The following is a 20,111-nucleotide window of genomic DNA, read 5'->3' on the forward strand; positions in this document are numbered from 1 at the left end:
CACTCATCACAAAGCATTGCATGAAAAACTAAGCATACAACCAGCAAGAAGACATGATCATGAAGCTAACCAAAGCAAGAACAAGCTCATAGCATGCTTGTATCAACAACAACAACCATGGCAAAATTGATTAACATGTAAACAATCTGCCAGGAACATTTTATAGCAAAAGTAGAGCAATATTAAGACATGATAGGGCACTCCATAAATGCAAATAGGGGCATGGATGGATAGAGAATAACCATATGTCCAAATCATCCTTACTGAAGCAACTCAAAAGAAGCATGGATCTCACTGTAGCAACATGAATACGTGGCATAAAAATATCAGCAGAGCAATGACTTAGTGAAATTCTAAGTCCCTAAAATCAGCAATATCATGAGAGCTACTTTGCATGCTTGTGCTAGTCACCACAAAGATCACAAAAATACATGGAATACACCCCTGTAAAGATGGCATGGCATAGATCAAAACACATGTAGAGCACATGCCCATATGCAGCACACAACAAATGTAGCAAAAATGACAAATCCTCATACTCTGATAAGAATCAACACCTAACATTTTATAGCACTCTTGCACCAGTCATTTGGGCATCAAGATGGACTCAAACAAGCATGCCACAATCGAAGAAAATGAAGAGCACATCATGATGAACATTTTGATATATCATGCATGCAAAACAGATGTACGGATGAGGAGTTATGGCTTGTTGAACATGACTTCAGAATGCAATTTTTGAGGACTTAGAAGATTTCGGGGGTCAACCTGAGAATTCCAGATCTGGGGTTTGTCTTGGCACAGAAGTCGAGGCAGATCCGGGCTCGCCGGAGTTGGCGCTGCGGTGGCCGGAGTACGCCGGAGAGGAAGAAGGAGGCGGCCGGGGAGGTTCGGGACGCCAGATCCAGAGCTCGCGGGGTCCGGGGAGGTCGCGGGTGGCGGGGACTGGCCGGATCGGGGCGCGGACGGCGAGGCGGGTGTCGGCGGGCGGCGGCGGTGAAACCGGGCGGCGGCCGGCGCGGGAGGAGGCGCGAGGGCGGCGCGGGCTCGGGGGGCCCGCTCCGGGCCTGCGGGCCGGCGGCGGAGGGTGGCACGGAGGCGACAGGTGGCGATGCATGATAGGCGCGGGGCAGTGGCACGATTTGTCCGACCGGACCGGACGCGTCCGGCGGCGGAGAGGGAGCGGGGCTAGGGTTGGACTGCGAAAATTTGGAAGGGATCACATATATATACATAGAAGGAGGTGGGAGTGTCCAAATGAGGTGTAGTTTTCGACCACGCGATCGTGATCCGACGGCGGAGGACATGGGATAGGTTTGGATGGGCTATTGGGCCACTTTGGAGGCGTATTGGGCTGCAACAGACACGAGGCCTTTACGGTTCCCCGGTTAACCGTTGGAGCATCAAACAGACTCCCGATGGCACGAAATTTGACAGGCGGTCTACCGGTGGTGTACCAAGTCCGCTTGGCAAATCGCGGTCCATTCCGAGAATATTTAACACCTGCTCACGAAAAGAGGCAAAAGGGGGCGCCGGAGGACGTAGGGGTGCCGGATTGCAAAACGGACAATGGGGAAAATGCTCGGATGCAAGAGACGAACACGTATGCAAATGACATGCACATGATGACATGATATGAAATGCATGACATGAAAAAAATGCAAAACGAGCACGAAATCTAGCCACGAGGGAATCTCATAACTTAGAGCCGAAAATGGCAAGAGTCGGAGTACAAATATGGCATGTTACATCCAGGGCGTTACAACACTCCACCACTACAAAAGGATCTCCTCCCGAGATCTAGCACTGAAAGAACTCCGGATATTTGCAACGGAGGTGGTCCTCGTGTTCCCAGGTGGCTTCTCGGTCGGAATGGTGTGACCACTTCACTTTCAGGAATTTGATAGACTTGTTGCTTGTCTTGCACCCGGTTTCTTCAATAATAGCAACGGGATGCTTATGATAAGACAGGTCTTCTTGGTGATCAATCTCTTCGAAGTTGATGGTGTGGTCAGGAGTCTTGAAGCACTTGCGAAGCTGAGACATGTGAAACACGTCATGCACGTTTGCAAAGTTGGATGGAAGCTCAAGTTGATAGGCAAGATCGTCTCTTTTGCCAATGATCTTTAAAGGACCCATGTATCTAGGGGCAAGCTTCCCTTTGATACCGAAGCAACGAGTACCTTTCATTGGAGAGACGTGGAGGTAGACATGGTCTCCGATCTCGAAAGCCAATTCACGATGCTTGCTATCATAGTAACTCTTGTGGCACGATTGCGCGGCTTTGAGATTTTCCTGGATGACTTTGCACATTTCTTCAGCTTCTGTGATTAAGTGACTGCCAAGAAGTTGGCGTTCACCAGCCTCTGACCAATTAAGAGGAGTACGACACTTTCTACCATAGAGAATCTCGAATGGGGCCTTGCCCGAACTCGCTTGGAAGCTGTTGTTGTAGGAGAACTCGACATATGGAAGACAATCTTCCCACTTCATGCCGAAAGAAATGACACAAGCCCTGAGCATATATTCAAGGATTTGATTGACTCGCTCGACCTGTCCACTAGTTTGAGGATGGAAGGTTGTGCTGAAGCGAATGTTGGTGCCCATGGCCTTCTAAAAGGAGTCCCAGAACTTAGAAGTGAAGATGCTCCCACGATCTGAAGATATCAATTGCGGAATGCCGTGCAAAGAGACAATCCTTGAGGTATATAGCTATGCCAACTGAGATGCTGTGATAGCTTCTTTGATAGGAAGAAAATGAGCCACTTTAGTAAGCTTGTCAATGACAACAAAGATAGCATCATTTCCACGCTTGGACTTGGGAAATCCAGTCACGAAGTCCATCTCAATATGGTCAAACTTCCATTCTGGAATAGCAAGAGGTTGGAGGAGACCAGCTGGCCGTTGGTGTTCTGCTTTCACCCTTCTGCAGACATCACATTCATTCACGAACTGAGCAATTTCTCGCATCATTCGAGTCCACCAACACCACTGCTTGAGGTCGTGGAACATCTTTGTACTTCTAGGATGAATGGATAGGAGGGAATTGTGTGCCTCGTTCATGATGACTTTACGTAGATCACCCTTAGGAACCACAATTCGATCCATGAAGAATAGAGTATCTTTTCCATCAAGGCGATAGCACTTGTACTTGGGTTGACTCTTGGCAATCCCATTTTTCACCTTCTTCACCATCGCATCAAGAAGTTGTGCCTCACAAATTTGATCTTCCAAAGCAGGAGAGACTTGGAGGTTCACAAGGAATCCTTGAGGAACAACTTGGAGATTCAGCTTGAGGAAAGCTTCACAAAGTTCTGGTTGGAAGGGCTTGAGAATTAAGCTGTTGCCGTAAGCCTTCCTGCTCAAAGCGTCAGCAATGACATTGGCCTTGCCTGGAGTATATTTGATACTCAGGTTGTACTCTTGAATCATTTCGACCCAACGAGTCTGCCTGAGGTTGAGGTTGGGCTGAGTGAAGATGTACTTGAGGCTCTTATGATCAGTGAAGATGTCCACTTTCCTTCCCAACAAGAGATGTCTCCAAGTTAAAAGACCATGGACAACTGCCACCAACTCGAGGTCGTGAGTGGGGTAGTTCTTTTCGTTGGGATTCAACTGGCGAGCGGTATAGGCCATAAATATCTTCTCTTGCATTAACACAGCACCAAGACCTTGCAGGGAGGAATCACAGAAAACTTCAAATGGTTTGGATTCATCAGGAGGAGTCAAAATAGGAGTTGTGATTAACTTCTCTTTCAGGGTGTTGAAAGCGATGTCACAATCAGGAGTCCAGACATACTTCACATGCTTCTGGAGGAGGTTGGAAATAGGCTTCACGATCTTAGAGAAATTCTCAATGAATCTTCGACAATAGCTTGCAAGCCCAAGAAAGCTGCGGAGCTGCTTGACATTCTGAGGCGGTTCCCAATTCACAATTGCAGACACCTTCTCAGGATTAACAGCTATGCCCTTGGCAAAGATGATATGCCCAAGGTAGAGAACCTCATCGAGCCAAAACTCACACTTTGAAAACTTCGCATAGAACTGATGTTCTCTAAGTTTGTTGAGTACCAATCTCAAATGCTTGGCATGATCCTCCTTGTTCTTGGAAAAGACCAAAATATCATCAAGATACACCAAGATGAAATCATTTGTGTAAGGGTTGAAGATGAAGTTCATCATGCGAGAGAACGTTGGAGGAGCATTGACAAGGCCGAAAGACATGACAGTATATTCATAAGAACCATAGCTTGTTCTGAATGCTGTCTTGGGGATATCTTGTTCACGAATGCAAATCTGATCATAGCCCATAGGGAGGTCAAGCTTGGAGAAAACTTGGGCACCTTTAGGTTGCTCGAAAAGCTCATTGATGTTGGGAAGTGGGTACTTGTTCTTTATTGTCTTCTTGTTCAACGGACGGTAGTCGACACAAAGTCGGTCCGTGCCATCCTTCTTCTTGACAAAAAGAACACCACAACCCCACGGAGAAGAACTCGGTCGGATCAGACCCATGCACTCTTGTCCATCGAGCTGTTTCTTCAATTCCTCCAATTCTTTTGGTCCAAGCTTGTAAGGACGTTTGCAAACAGGTTCCGTGCCAGGCTCAAGATCGATGACGAATTCAACTAGTCGGTGAGGAGGCATTCCTCGAAGCTCTTCTAGAAAAACATCTTGATATTCACAAACGACTGGAATCTGAGAGATGGCATCCAACTCGCCCTTCTCGTTGAGAGAAAACAGTCGAATGGTATCATCACGAGCGGCATAGATGATCACATCCTCAGACGAGTGTGTCAATTTAATCTGCCTGGCAGCACAATCAAGCTGAGCCTTGTGCTTTGAAAGCCAGTCCATGCTAAGAATTAGATCAATATCCGAGTCACCAAGAACCATTGGAGAGGACAGAAATTTATAGTCTCCCATCTTGATTGAAACGTCTGGAGCCATCATTTTGGTGTTCATGAACAAACCCGGAGAGGAAACCGCTATCGGCTTAGGCAAATCAATAGTATGCAAATCGTGCATGGATGCAAAAGGCTTTGATATGAATGACAAAGATGCACCCGTATCAAATAAGACTCTTGCAGGAATATCATTAACTGGAAGATTAACCATGATCACTTCTGAAGAGTCCTCTGCCTGAGCTGCGTTCATCATGTTCACCCTTGCCGACTTGGAATTATGCTTGACCACTGCATTGCTGGCAGATCTCACAGGAGGAGGAGGCGGAAGGCGCCTTTGGTTGAAGCATTTGTTTGCATAGTGCCCTTTCTGCTGACACTTGTTGCAAGTAACCTCTGAGAGCGGACGGTGATAAGGAGCACTTGACCTTGGAGTATGAGACGGAGCTTTGTTCTGATAGCCTAGGTTGGGTGGGTGGGAAGATCCATTGCCACCTTTGCTCTTATGCTAGTAAGGCTGACCGAACGGAGGAGGAGGAGGCAACCAGACCTTCTGTTGCTTAGCTGCCACTTGACTTGAAGAAGAAGAAGGAGCTGCATCCCTGACTCTCTTCTTAGAAGCATCGCACTTGAGCTGAGCGGCCTCTTGCTTTAGTGCCATGTTGTAGAATTCATCATACTTGGTCGGCTCAAAAAGCACGAGAGCTAATTGCAGATCTTCTCTGAGGCCACCTCTGAATTGATAAATCATGCTCTTCTCATCAGGGACGTCTTGTTTAGCGAAGCGAGCGAGCCCCTGAAACAAGATGTTGTATTGGTAAACAGACATGCTGCCTTGCTTGAGATTACGGAACTCCTCGCGCTTACTCTCAGCAACACTTTGTGGAATGTGGTGTGCTTTGATGTCTCGGCGGAAATCATCCCAGGTAATCACACGACCTCCTTTGGAATCTTTGTATTGTTTATACCACTCAACAGCTTGGTCTTTGAGTTGGAACGAAGCAAACTTGACAAAGTCCTCAGGACTGACATTACTACACTCAAAATGTTTGCAGATATCCATGAGCCAGTCGGCGGCGTCTGTGGCCTCGACACTTTTACTGAAGGACTTCGGCTGGTTTGCGAGGAATTGACTGAGGGTAGCAATCTGAGCTTGATTGTTTCCTTGGCCTTGATTTCCTTGGTTGCGCTCTTACAAGAGTTGCAAAAGCATCTGAGTGTTGGCGTTGGTGGCGGCCATGACAGCTTGCCATGCCTCCGGAGGTGGAGGTGGTGGCGGAGGTTCCGAATTCTGACGCGTTGGAGGAGCCATCCTGAAGAGGTTGACATCCATTAGCCTCTTGAAAGACATATATTCAAGCTGAAACAATGGATCGAAATTGCAACATATAGCCTTAACATTCGAACAAGAATGAACGAATGAATTCCAAAGTAAATAATCACACTTCCATAAATTGAGAAGCCACTTAGATAGACATAGATGAATAAAGCAACAAGGTGCGGACATGAACAAATATTTGGTCAGGATTACCCAATCACAAACCAAATATCTGCGGGAAGAAATACTAGAGCTACTTGAGTTCCCACCTACAAAACTCCCGAAACTTTCCGGTTATGCAATTAGGTGTTGGGGATATAGGGGAAGCATAATATCTCACCCAAAACTAGCAATTCCTACATCCAGTTGTATCCATCCTTCAACACATAACCAAGAAACCTTCGGAAATCATGTACCTCAACCTTCGAAAAGCATCTGTTATACGAGTTATGGCAATACTCCCGAACTCCTGCCCCAGTACTGGGAGGCGTCGAGGTTATCTCACCAACAACTGCATAAAGGAGATTTTCGATGTCGGCGAACTCAAGTATTCCAGAACTGCAACGATAAAATTGTGACGACAACACCTCGGAGCTCAACTCCCCGGGACACTGCCACAACCCCTAAATGTCAGGAGGCACCAAGAACAATGTTCTCGTCACAAAACCATCGAAACGATTCAAGATACCCGCGTGATCCTAAAAAAAATCATGAAATTTGAGGAGAGAAGAGGCAAAACTCTACGTCAGGAGGCCTCACCAGAGTGACGAAGGGACTGAGGAGTAAAAAGAATCCTACTCTCCGATATATATAATCCTATAAGACTCAAAAAAATTCTAGACTCAACAACGCCAGCGATTCGATCAAGCAAGGGGCTCCTAAGTCGGGGAAGGCTCTGATTACCAACTTGTAACACCCACGATGCGGCTATATCTCCCACGTGTCGGGGCACGACTTAGATGCATAACCGCATGGTAGGTATGTCGCAACAGGGGTAATCTTTACACATCCCATGTACTGAATAAGGAAGGAATAAAGAGTTGGCTTACAATCGCCACTTCAAAGAATACATAAATATAGCATACATCATCAAGAATACAATCAAGGTCCGACTACGGAACCAAAATAAATAAAGACAACCCCAAATGCTAGATCCCCGATTGCCCCAACTGGGATCCTCTACTGATCATCCAGAAAAGACACATAGTAACGTCCCGAATCCTCGTTGAACTCCCACTTGAATTTCATAGCGTCCCCTGCACTGGCATCTTCAGCACCTGCATCTCTTTGGAAGTATCTGTGAGTCACTGGGACTCTGCAATCTCACACCCTCGCGATCAAAACTATTTAATCTTATGGGTAAGAAAGGTAGTGAGGTGGAGCTGCAGCAAGCATTAGCATGTATGGTGGCTAACTTACGCAAAAGAGAGCGAGAAGAGAAGCAAAGCATGGTCGAGAAGCTAATAATGATCAAGAAGTGATCCTGAGGCTACTTACGTTCAGGCATAACACGAGACCGTGTTCTCTTCTCGGACTCCGCCGAAAAGAGACCATCACGGCTACACACGCGGTTGATTCATTTTAATTAAATTTAGTTCAAGTTCTCTACAACCGGACATTAACAAATTCCCATCTGCCCATAACCGCGGGCACGGCTTTTGAAAGTTCAAACCCTGCAGGGGTGTCCCAACTTAGCCCATCACAAGCTCTCACGGCCAATGAAGGATATTCCTTCTCCCAGGACGACCCGATCAGGCTCGGAATCCCGGTTACAAGGCATTTCGACAATGGTAAAACAAGACCAGCAAAGCCACCCGATGCACCGACATATCCCGATAGGAGTCGCACGTATCTCATTCTCAGGGCACACCGGATGGGAAAGATGTCGGGTTGGCATAAACCTTGGTTGCCCAGGGGGCGCCGGACATCACCCAATTTGGACTAACACTCAGAGGAGCACTGGCCCGGGGGTTTAAAATAAAGATGACCCTTGAGTCCGCGGAACCCAAGCGAAAAAGGCTTAGGTGGCAAATGGTAAAACCAAGGTTGGGCCTTGCTGGAGGAGTTTTATTCAAGGCGAACTGTCAAGGGGTTCCCATAACACCCAACCGCGTAAGGAACGCAAAATCAAGGAGCATAACACCGGTATGACAGAAACTAGGGCGGCAAGAGTGGAACAAAACACCATGCATAAGGCCGAGCCTTCCACCCTTTACCAAGTATATAGATGCATTAAAGTAAACAAGATATAATAATGATATCCCAACAAATATCCATGTTCCAAGAAGGAACAAACTCCAACTTCACCTGCAACTAGCAACGCTATAAGAGGGGATGAACAAAGCAGTAACATAGCCAAACAACGGTTTGCTAGGAAAGGTGGGTTAGAGGCTTGACATGGCAATATGGGAGGCATGATATAGCAAGTGGTAGGTATCATGGTGATTTTGAGGGTATGGTCATCTTGCCTGCAAAGTTCTCCGAGTTGACGAAAGCTTGATCCTCGTAAGCGTACTCAAAGGTTTCCTCAATAACGTACTCGTCTCTCAGCTCTACCCAAGACAAGCACACAAGCAAAAGACCAACAATCAATCACGGTGCAATGCGCAAGCAACATGATGCAAAACATGGCATGATATGCGGGATGTGATATGCAATGCATATGCGTGCTTCGGAAGGGAAATAATGAACCAGGCATCAACTTGGCAAACCAAGTGCACCGCTGGAAAGTTGAGTTGATTTCGGTCGAAATCGATATAAAGATCACCGGAATTGGATGCATGGTTTGCAAATGGCAAACAAAACAAGAATGGCATAATTCTGCGATTAACAGCACGATGCCATCTAGAATGCAACAAGAAACTAAGCATAACCATATGTCCAAATAATCCTTACTGAAGCAACTCAAAACAAGGATGGATCTCACTGTAGCAACATGAATACATGGCATAAAAATATCAGCAGAGCAATGACTTAGTGAAATTCGAAGTCCCTGAAATCAACAATATGACGAGAGCTACTGTGCATGCTTGTGATAGTCACCACAAAGATCAAATAAAATACATGGCATACACCCCTGTAAACATAGCATGGCATATATCAAAACACATGTAGAGCACATGCCCATATGCAGCACACAACACATGTAGCAAAAATGACAAATCCTCATACTCTGATAAGAATCAACACCTAACATTTTATAACACTCTTGCACCAGTCATTTGGGCATCAAGATGGACTCAAACAAGCATGCGACAATGGAACAAAATGAAGAGCACATCATGATGAACATTTTCATATATCATCCATGCAAAACGGATCTAGGGATGAGGAGTTATGGCATGTTGAACAGGGCTTCAGAATGCAATTTTTGAGGACTTGGCACAGAAGTCGAGGCAGATCCGGGTTCGCCGGAGTTGGCGCTGCGGTGGCCGGGTCAACCTGAGAATTCCGGATCTAGGGTTTGTATTGGCACGGAAGTCGAGGCAGATCCAGGCTCGCCAGAGTTGGTGCTGAAGTGGCCGGAGTACGCCGGAGAGGAAGAAGGAGGCGGCCGGGGAGGTTCAAGACGCCGGATCCGGAGCTCGCGGGGTCCAGGGAGGTCGCGGGCGGCAGGGACCCACCGGATCTGGGCACGGACGGTGAAGCGTGTGTCGGCGGCCGGCGAGGGATGGCGGGCGGTGGAGGAGAAGTCGGGCGGCGGCCGGCGCGAGGGCGGTGCGGACTCAGAGGGCCCGCTCCGGGCCTGCGGGCCGGTGGCGGAGGGTGGCGCGGAGGCGACAGGTGGCCAGGCATGATAGGCGTGGGGTGGCGGCGCGATTTGTCTGATCGGACTGGACGCGTCCGGCGGTGGAGAGGGAGCGGAGCTAGGGTTGGACTGCGAAAATTTGGAAGGGATCACATATATATACATAGAAGGAGGTGGGAGTGTCCAAATGAGGTGTAGTTTTTGACCACGCGATCGTGATCCGACGGCGGAGGACATGGGATAGGTTTGGATTGGTTATTGGGCCACTTTGGAGGGGTGTTGGGCTGCAACACACACGAGGCCTTTATGGTTCCCTGGTTAACCGTTGGAGCATCAAACGGACTCCAAATGGCATGAAATTTGACAGGCGGTCTACCGGTGGTGTACCAAGGCCGCTTGGCAAATCTCGGTCCATTACGAGAATGTTTAACACCCGCTCACGAAAAGAGGCAAAAGGGGGCGCCGGAGGACATAGGAGTGCCGGATTGCAAAACGGACAACGGGGAAAATGCTCGGATGCAAGAGTCGAACACGTATGCAAATGAGATGCACATGATGACATGATATGAAATGCATGACATGAACAAAATGCAAAATGAGGAAAAAAACCCAACCACAAGGGAATCTCATAACTTAGAGCCGAAAATGGCAAGAGTCAGAGTACAAATATGGCAAGTTACATTCGGGGCGTTACAGCGCGCTCCAGGGATCACACCGCTTCCTGGCATCTTGAGGACGTCGTACCCATGGTGGGTCACTGCTATGAACTTGGCTAATGCTGGGTACCCGAGGATGGAATTGTACGGCATACGAATGTTGGCGACGTCAAAGTCGATGAGCTCGGTGTGGTAGTTGTCGCGCTGGCCGAAGGTGAGAGGGAGACGAACTTGCCCTATCGGGGTGGTGGATCCGTCGGTCGCTCTTGAGAAGGGCTTGGTAGGCTATAGCTGATCATAGGGTACTTGAAGGCTGTCGAACATCTCGACGGACAGGACACTGAGCCACGTGCCTCCGTCGAACAGGGTTGTGGTGACTTGGACATTGCTGATGACGGGTGAACAGTGCATCGGGAGGACACCGGCGGTCGCCGCGCATTTGAGCTGGTCCGCCGAGCTAAAGGTGATGGCGTACTTGGACCACCTGAGCGGGCGCGTGGCCTCGAGCCTGGGGAGGCCTGCATTCACCTTGTGAGAGAATTGCTTGAAGATGCGCTGGGAAGCCGGGACCTCAGCACCGCCCAAGATGCAAGCGATGGCGTGTGGCTCCTGGAATCCCCCAGCCCCCTCATCCTGATGGTGGTCATCATTCCTTCTGTCGGCGTCCTGGGAACGGGAGTCCCCAGACTTGCCTGCCTGTAGCCCACGACGTGGCTCCAGCAGCGGCCCCGTACGGCTTATCTTCACCAGCAAACACTCAAGACCCTCGCGAGGGGCCGAGCCTCGCGAGGCGCACGACGCAAGACCTCCTCTGCGGCGGCCTCACCAGGCTAGCTCGTGAGGGGTGGAGAGATCAAGGCAAGGGGCACCTCGCGAGGTCCTGTGACGCAAGCCATGACGACCAAGGCCAGGCGGGCACCAGGCAGGCGCCAGCGCGCACAATGTCCTCGTTTCCTCTTTGGTGCTAAAGAGGCAAGCGCAGACGAGGAGTCCCAAGGCATCAGGCAAACGTTTCCATATCAGTGCAACGAGACCAAGACCAGCAGGACGGCAGGACGGAGGTCACCGTGGAGCCTAGGACGGTGTCACCACCAGAGCCTTTGGCAGGAGAAGACCATCTTTTGTCAGGATAGCTTGTACTAGTTGTCCCCATTCAAATTGGCTATTGTGGGATCCCTTCCCGCCTAGTATTTAGGGCTCACCAGACTTGCCTCCATGCGGCCCACGACGTGGCTCCATCAGCGACCCCGTACGGCCCATCTTCACCAGCAAACACTCAATACCCTCGTGAGGGGCCGAGCCCCATGAGGCGGACGATGCAAGACCTCCTCGGGGGCGGCCTCACCAGGCTGGCTCGCAAGGGGTGGAGAGATCAAGGCAAGGGGGCCTAGTGAGGCTCCTGCGATGCAAGCCATGAAGACCAAGGCCAAGCGGGCGAGAGCGCACGCAGTGTCCCCGTTTCCTCTTTGGTGCTAAAGAGGCAAGCGCGGACGAGGAGTCCCGAGGCATTAGGCAAAGGTTTCCATATCGGTGCAACGAGACCAAGACCAGCATGACAGCAGGTCGGAGGTCACCGTGGAGCCTAGGACGGCGTCACCACCAGAGCCTTTGGCAGGCGAAGATCATCTTTTTTTAGGATAGCTTGTACTAGTTGTCCCCCCTTCAAATTGGCCGTTGTGGGATCCCTTCCCGCCTAGTATTTGGGAAGAGGACACGGGCCTCTATATATAGGACTAGCCACCACCGTTGTAACACCCCGGATGTAACTTGCCATACTTGTAACTCCGATTCTTGCCATTTTCGGCTTTAAGTTATGAGATTCTGTAAGTGCATCCAGTGCCCCTTAGTGATTTTGGTGTATTGAAGACTTATAGGTTAAGGGACAAATGTGTTTTTGAGTGTACACAGGTCTATAAGTCTATGAGGAGTTTGATATTTACAGAGAAAGTCGACCCCTAAAAATGAAGTTCTTCGACTGAAGACTTTCTGAAGACTTTGAAAGTGAAGAAATTGGTGCAATCCTGAAGACTTGGTGTTGATTCGAGGAACATGAAGCATGAAGACTTTTTTGTTTTCGTAGTTTCATTTTCTCTTTCCTGAGTCATAGGAAACACCGTACTGTTAAAGGAGGTCGAGGAATTACTAAGGAAAAATTTCCATGTGATGCCCAACTCAATATCCTACACCTACCAATCTCTTCTAGTGAAGCCATTGGAAATCTCATACAGTTTAGTCATATTCTTCAGTGACAGAGAAGAAGTTCTTCTGGTCTCTGAGGAATTTGTTCTGAATAAGGAGTTAGGAATTTGCCAGTGCGGATTGCCTACACAGTGAGGAACATGATAGCCCTGAGGAATTTCATACTCAAATTTCCGACCGTTGCTGTGCTATGCGCCAGCTGTCCCAAAATATCTACCCACCTAATGGTCATATCATTGAAGGGCATTTATGTCTTATCAGGACGGGCTGCTCCCTAGGCTATAAATAGACGCCCCCTACAACCACTAGCTGGTTGGCTGCTCCGAGAGAAACCAACACTTGTCATTTGAGAGCATACCATCCTCCGAGGACTTTGAGCGAAAATCATCCAGTGAGGAAAACCCAAACCCAAACCCGAACACCTACAAACCCCAAGTGATTGAGCATCACTGAAGAGATTGATCCTGCGTGGATCCGATGCTTGTTACCTTTGAAGACTGTGCTTCTTCCAGACGGTTTGGCGTCAAGGTCTAGAGCATCCAAGAGGAATTATGGATCGCCGAGTGACCAAGTTTGTGAAGGTTAGGAAGTCACCTGAAGACCTACCACGAGTGATTGGGAGAGGTTTGTGTGACCTTAGCTCAAGGAGAATACGGTGAGTACTGTGTGTCCTCTGGTTTAAATACCTAGCCGCTCCAATCAGATGTACAACTGAGACAGCAGTTGGAACTGGTCTACCAAATCATTGTCTCGAGCAAGCTCACTGGTTCTATTTCCTCAACTCTTTCATTTCCTCATAACTGTGTTGAGTGCTTGTTCATATCTGTGTTTGAAAGCTTTGACTGAAGACTTTCTCAATTTCCTCAGTTCACATTCTTCAGTCTGTTTGTCTTCATCCTGTGTTATCATGTGCTTATGCTTTCTGTACTCAGTGCTTGTCTTCATTTCATCATGATGACTATGCTTGTGCTCTATTATGTTTACTTTTGAGAACTTATTCCGCTGCTAGTAGTTCTTTGCTAAGGAATTTCCTCACCTGCCAATTCCTCAGTGAAGAATTCATAAAAATCGCCTATTCACCCCCCCTCTAGTCGATATAACGCAATTTCAATTGGTATCAGAGCGAGGTACTCCCTTGTTCTGTGTGATTTTGGTTTAACCGCCTGGAGTTTTAGTTATGTCGACCACAGGAATGAAGACTGTGTCATGCCCCATCTTTGACGGTCACGACTTTCCCAAGTGGAAGGCCATGATGAAGAAGCGCCTCATGGCGATGAACAGCGAGCTGTGGACCGTCACTGAGATTGGTCTGACCGGTCTGTGCAAGATGGCGGAAGCTGATGACATTCGCAAATACACTCTTCTCAACCTCACGGCGAAGGATGTCATATGCTCCTGTCTGTCTCAAAATCAGTTTAGGAATATCATGCATCTCGATCATGCGAGGCTTATCTGGGACCGTCTCTCTGAGGTCTATGAAGGTCATCGAACTCATCATGATCCTTGGTTTGAGGACTTTAAGGAATCTCTCAAAGTGATTACATTCGAACCAGAATCATCATCTTCTGCATCATGACTTATGGCAAAAGAAGCTAAGGTAACTGAATGCTATCTATCTGAATCCAGTGATGATGAATCTGGTGATGAATTTGGACCTGGCTATGTCAAACTTGCTTCCCTTGCCACTAAACAATAAAGAGCTTTGGAAAAAGTTCAATACATGCTGAATAGGAGCGATGATATGTTGGGTGAAGAAATGGATCAGTCAAAAGCTTTGGCTGAAAGTCTTCAGAGACTTCACGCTAAGCATGAAACCCTTCAAGATCAACATAACACTCTCTTATCTGATCATGAGAAGCTTTCTTATGAATTTCTTCAAAGAAAGCAAGATCTTGAAAATCTAAGAGTGAGTTATGAAGATCTTCAGAAGGAGCGTGATTCATTACTTGCTCAACAAATCAGCGCTTCTCAGGAAGAATTTGTTCCTCCATGCTTGAAGTGCGTTGAACGTGAATCTGCTAATTCTTCACCTGAATGTTCAAATGCTGATAATGTTTCAAATTCTTCGCCTGCTTCTGCTATCACTAATTCCTTATCTAAGAACATTGCTAGTATCACTGAAGATGCAGGGCTAAAGGAATTGTACATGACAGGCATGTACAAAAGCCTCAAAGGGCATCAGACTCTTTGTGATGTGCTTAAAAAGCAGATCCTCAACAGGAACCCTAGGAAAGAGGGTATTGCCTTTGAGAGGAAACTCAATGCTGATGGTACATATTGGAAGGCTGAGCAGTACCTCAAAACCTCGTGGGTTGCTGCAAAGGAACCTGCAGTTGATCCATCTAACTTATCTGGCTTTGCATGTGAATCTCCTCATTCTGATGATGAGTCATTTGACTCCAACTATAAACTATTCAAAAATCAGAATGGTGAAGTATTTGCTAGATATGTTGGGACTAACTGCAGGAATGGTCCTCCTATGAAGAAAATTTGGGTTCCCAAAATGTGCCTTAAAAGTCTTCAGGTGAATGTCCTCACGACACCACCTGTGAAGAATAGGAACCCCAGATCAAATTCTTCATATGGACCAAATTCCTCAAAAGGATCAAAGTCCTCATATGAATATCATCGTGTTAACAACTCTGTATCGCAGGGAAGAGCTAAGGGCTATGAATATAAGCATTATTCTTCTAATCATTATGTTCATAAGTCCTCGAAGAATTTCTTTGCTTATTCATATGCTTATCCTAACTCCTCTTATGTGAAAAGAAATGGACTGGCTTCTATGCCACCTTTCTCGTATGGAGCTCGTAGAGTGATGAACTCTTTGCCACCCCTTCAGATGTGGGTGGTGAAGAAAAAGAACTAATCTTTTCTGCAGGGTGAGGTCTCTAGACGTACATAATCGTCTGAAGAATTTTGCTGGAGACCTGAGTGTGCCTGAAAGGACGCATGCTAATCATGAAGAAATGAACTTTCATTTCTCACGTCCTCATACTGCTTTATCTGTTCTCTTGCTTGATGAAATTGATCTGATGAATTGATGTCATATTCTTCACTGATGAAGTATATGAGTTCGTAAGTTGCACTAATTCATCTGCAGGATGATCAACCCAAAGCCACTGAGTGGGTCCTCGATAGTGGATGTACAAATCACATGACTGATGAAAAGAATCTATTGATGGATGCTCCCTTATCACCATCGCATCTGAAGCATATCATCTTCGCTGACAAAGGCAAAAGTCAGGTATTGGGTCTAGGTAAGGTTGCGATTTCAAAGGATCAACAGATGGACAAAGTCATGCTTGTCGAGTCCTTAGGATACAACCTCATGTCTGTCTCAATGCTTTGCGATCTTGATATGGTAGTTGTCTTTGGCAAGTATCATTGTGTTGTGATCATGGAAGCTGACAATTCCAAAGTCTTCGAAGGATTTAGGAGAGGAGACTTGTATATTGTTGATTTCTCTAGAGGACCACAACCAGCCGTGTGCCTACTTGCAAAAGCTTCAGAAGGCTGGCTCTGGCATCGACGACTTGGTCATGCAGGCATGAGGAATTTGCACACGCTTGCGAAGAAGAAGCATGTCATTGGCATTGAGAATGTCAAATTCCTCAAGGATCACTTATGCGGAGCCTATCAAGCTGGAAAGATGACCAAGGCCAAGCATCCAGCGAAGACAATCATGACTACCACTCGACCATTTGAATTGCTTCATATGGATCTTTTTGGCCCTAATCATTATTCTGCTGTTACAAATGATGCATCTCTATATGGCTTTGTTATTATTGATGATTACTCTCGTTACACATGGGTACACATTGTCACTTACAAACATGAAGTGTAGGAAGTCTTCAAACGATTTTCCGCGAGGGCTTCAACCAACTTTGGTGTGAAGATCAAGCACATCAGAAGTGACAATGGAACTGAGTTCAAGAATTCTGGTCTTGATGACTATCTTGATGAACTTGGTATCACTCATGAGTTATCTGCTCCTTATACTCCTCACCAGAATGGCGTCGTGGAGTGCAAGAACAGGACTCTTGCTGATATGGCTCGCACTATGATTGATGAATACGAAACACCTCGTCGTTTCTGGATTGAGGCAATTGATACTGCGTGCCACATCATCAACAGAGTATATCTTCACAAATTCTTCAAGAAGACTTCCTATGAACTCCTCACTGATAAGAAACCCAATGTAAGTTATTTCAAAGTCTTCGGTGCTAAATGTTGGATTAGAGATCCTCATCAAAAATCAAAATTTGCACCGAAAGCACATGAAGGTTTTATGCTTGGTTACGGAAAGGACTCGCACACCTACGGAGTTTTCAACAACGTTCTTCACAAGCTTGTTGAAACTGTAGATGTGCGGTTTGTTGAAACTAATGGCTCGCAAAGAGAGCACCTACCTTCTGTGATAGATGAACCAGCACCTAAGGAAACTATCAAGTTCAAGGATACTGAGGATGTCATTCCTACTGAATAATCTGCTGAAGAATTCATTCCAGAACATGAAGAACGTCGAGCTAATGCACCTGAAGAAAATACTAAAGAAAATGGTGCTGAAGAAAATGCTGATCAAATTCCTCAACAGCAACTAGCTCATCCTTGCATTGCAAAAGAAGTGCAAGTTGAAAAGGTCATCAATGACATTAAAGCACCAGGTCCTCTCACACGCTCAAAAGCTTCACATTTATCTAACTTTTGTGGGCACTATGCTTTTGTCTCTATCACAGAGCCCACTAAGGTAGATGAAGCAATTTTGGAGCCTGAGTGGATTCAGGCCATGCAAGAAGAATTACATCAGTTCTAGCTCAACAACATCTGGGAACTGGTCAAACATCCAGATCCTCGCAAGCACAATATCATTGGCACAAAATGGATCTATCGCAACTAGCAAGGCGAAAATGGCCTTGTGGTAAGGAATAAGGCACGGCTTGTAGCTCAAGGCTACACACAGGTTGAAGGAATTGATTTTGATGAAACTTGTGCACCTGTTGCTAGACTTGAGGCTATTCGCATATTACTTGCTTATGCTAACCATCATGATATCACTCTATATCAAATGGATGTGAAAAGTGCATTCCTCAATGGTAAGCTTGAGGAAGAAGTATATGTTGCTCAACCCCTAGGTTTTGAAGATCCAAAGCATCCTGACAAAGTCTTCAGACTCAATAAGGCCCTCTATGGCCTGAAGCAGGCCCCACGGGCATGGTATGATACTTTGAAGGAATTCCTTATGAAGAAAGGCTTCAAACCCGGTTCACTCGACCCTACTCTTTTCACTAAATCTTATGATGGTGAATTGTTTGTGTGCCAAATATATGTTGATGATATTATCTTTGGCTGTACTGACCAACGTTATACTGATGAATTTGGTTATATGATGAGGGAGGAATATGAAATGTCTATGATGGGAGAATTGAAATTACTCTTAGGTCTTCAAATTCGTCAACAACGCAATGGCATATTCATATCTCAGGAGAAATACCTCAAGGATGTACTGAGGAAATTCGGCATGCAAGATTGCAAAGGCGTCAATATTCCTATGCCCACAAATGGCCATCTATGCACTGATGAAAATGGTATTGACTTTGATCAAAATATATACCACTCCATGATTGGTTCTTTATTGTACTTATGTGCATCTAGGCCAGATATTATGCTTAGTGTTTGCATGTGTGCCCGATTTCAAGCTACACCGAAGGAATCACACCATAAGGCTGTGAAGCATATTCTTCGATATCTAGCTCACACACCAACACTTGGATTATGGTACCCCAAGGGCTCGGCTTTTGATCTCATTAGATATTCTGGCTCTGACTATGCCGGTGATCGTGTGGACTGCAAGTCAACATCTGGTACATGTCATTTCCTCGGACGATCTTTGGTCTGTTGGTCCTCGAAGAAACAGAATTGTGTATCACTATCTACTGCTCAATTTCTATGGATGAAGCAAACTCTAAAGGACTACGGCGTCAACATGAAGAATGTGCCTCTCTTCTGTGACAATGAGAGTGCCATCAAGATTGCTCACAACCCAGTTCAGCACTCGAAGACAAAGCACATTCAGATTCGTCATCATTTTCTTCATGATGATGTGTTGAAGGGCGACATTTCTATTGAGCATGTGAAGACTGAAGAACAGCTAGCCGATATCTTCACAAAGCCCTTGGATGAGGAGAGATTTAGCAAGTTGAGGTGTGAGCTAAATATCTTAGAATCTTCGAATGTTCTTTGAAAAGGACACTCATCCTAACACTTATGCAAAATTGATGACTTAGATGTGCAACACATGAAGAAACGTTTTTCTTCAATCAATGAAGAATAACACTCTAAGTGTGAAGAAATTAACAAAGGATTTGATTCTCAGAACCCTACGACAATTGTATGCGGTGTCTGAAATCATCATTCTTATACCGTGGGTCACGCCACCACCAAAAGTTGAAATTCCTCAGTTGTTCAGATTCTTCAACTTTGCATTGTCTTCTCTATTTTCATCGTTTTTCTTCATTGGCTATTTATGTCCTCTATAGCATTCACTTATGGCTATTTCTTCCAGTTGGTTTTTCTGCTAAGTGAATGTGATCGGACCCTTCCCCCTCTATTCTATACTCAACCCAGTCTGTTCACAAATTCTTCATGTGCGTTCTATTTGAAACTCGTTCAAAATCTTCAATGTGTCCTTGTCAGCTGAAGAAATTGCGAACGGAACTTTAAAACCTATTGTCTAAATTTTCGGCTTTGCCGCTCAAACCGTTCCGCACCCCACGATATACTTATCCATTCACCCACGATCGCACAAGATCTCCACTTCTCAGTACGTGGGTGAGACATGTCAAGCGAATGAGAAGGGTCAGGGGCACGTTCGTCCAAATTCTTTGGGCGAACAGTTTTTCACTATGGCAATAAATACCCCCTTCCCTTTCCTCACTTCCTTTACTCCGCTCGACCTGTCTCCAGCTCAAGCTTCTCAAACCCTAGTGCCGCCACTACATCATCGTCGCCGGTGAGGGAAAGCTTCACTACCTCGACCTCATCGCCGTCGTACTCGCACCGGCCGAGGAAATCTTCACTCTGCCGCCGCCGTAGCTGTCTTCCTCCGCCAAGTTAGGGCGTGGAAGATCTGCACTGACGAACTTCACATCTCCACATTCCAGTTCGTCGTGTTCTTCATCCAGGGTAATTAAAAGTTACTTTTACTGTCCTCTTTGGTTCAAATGATTTCTACAAAATCCTCAAAGGTGTTTTTCTTCATATCTTCACACACTAAAACACCTCACATG

The sequence above is a fragment of the Triticum urartu genome, chromosome 4A (assembly GCF_056163025.1).
Source record: "Triticum urartu cultivar PI428250 chromosome 4A, HENAU_Tu73, whole genome shotgun sequence".
In the NCBI taxonomy this organism is placed as follows: Eukaryota; Viridiplantae; Streptophyta; class Magnoliopsida; order Poales; family Poaceae; genus Triticum; species Triticum urartu.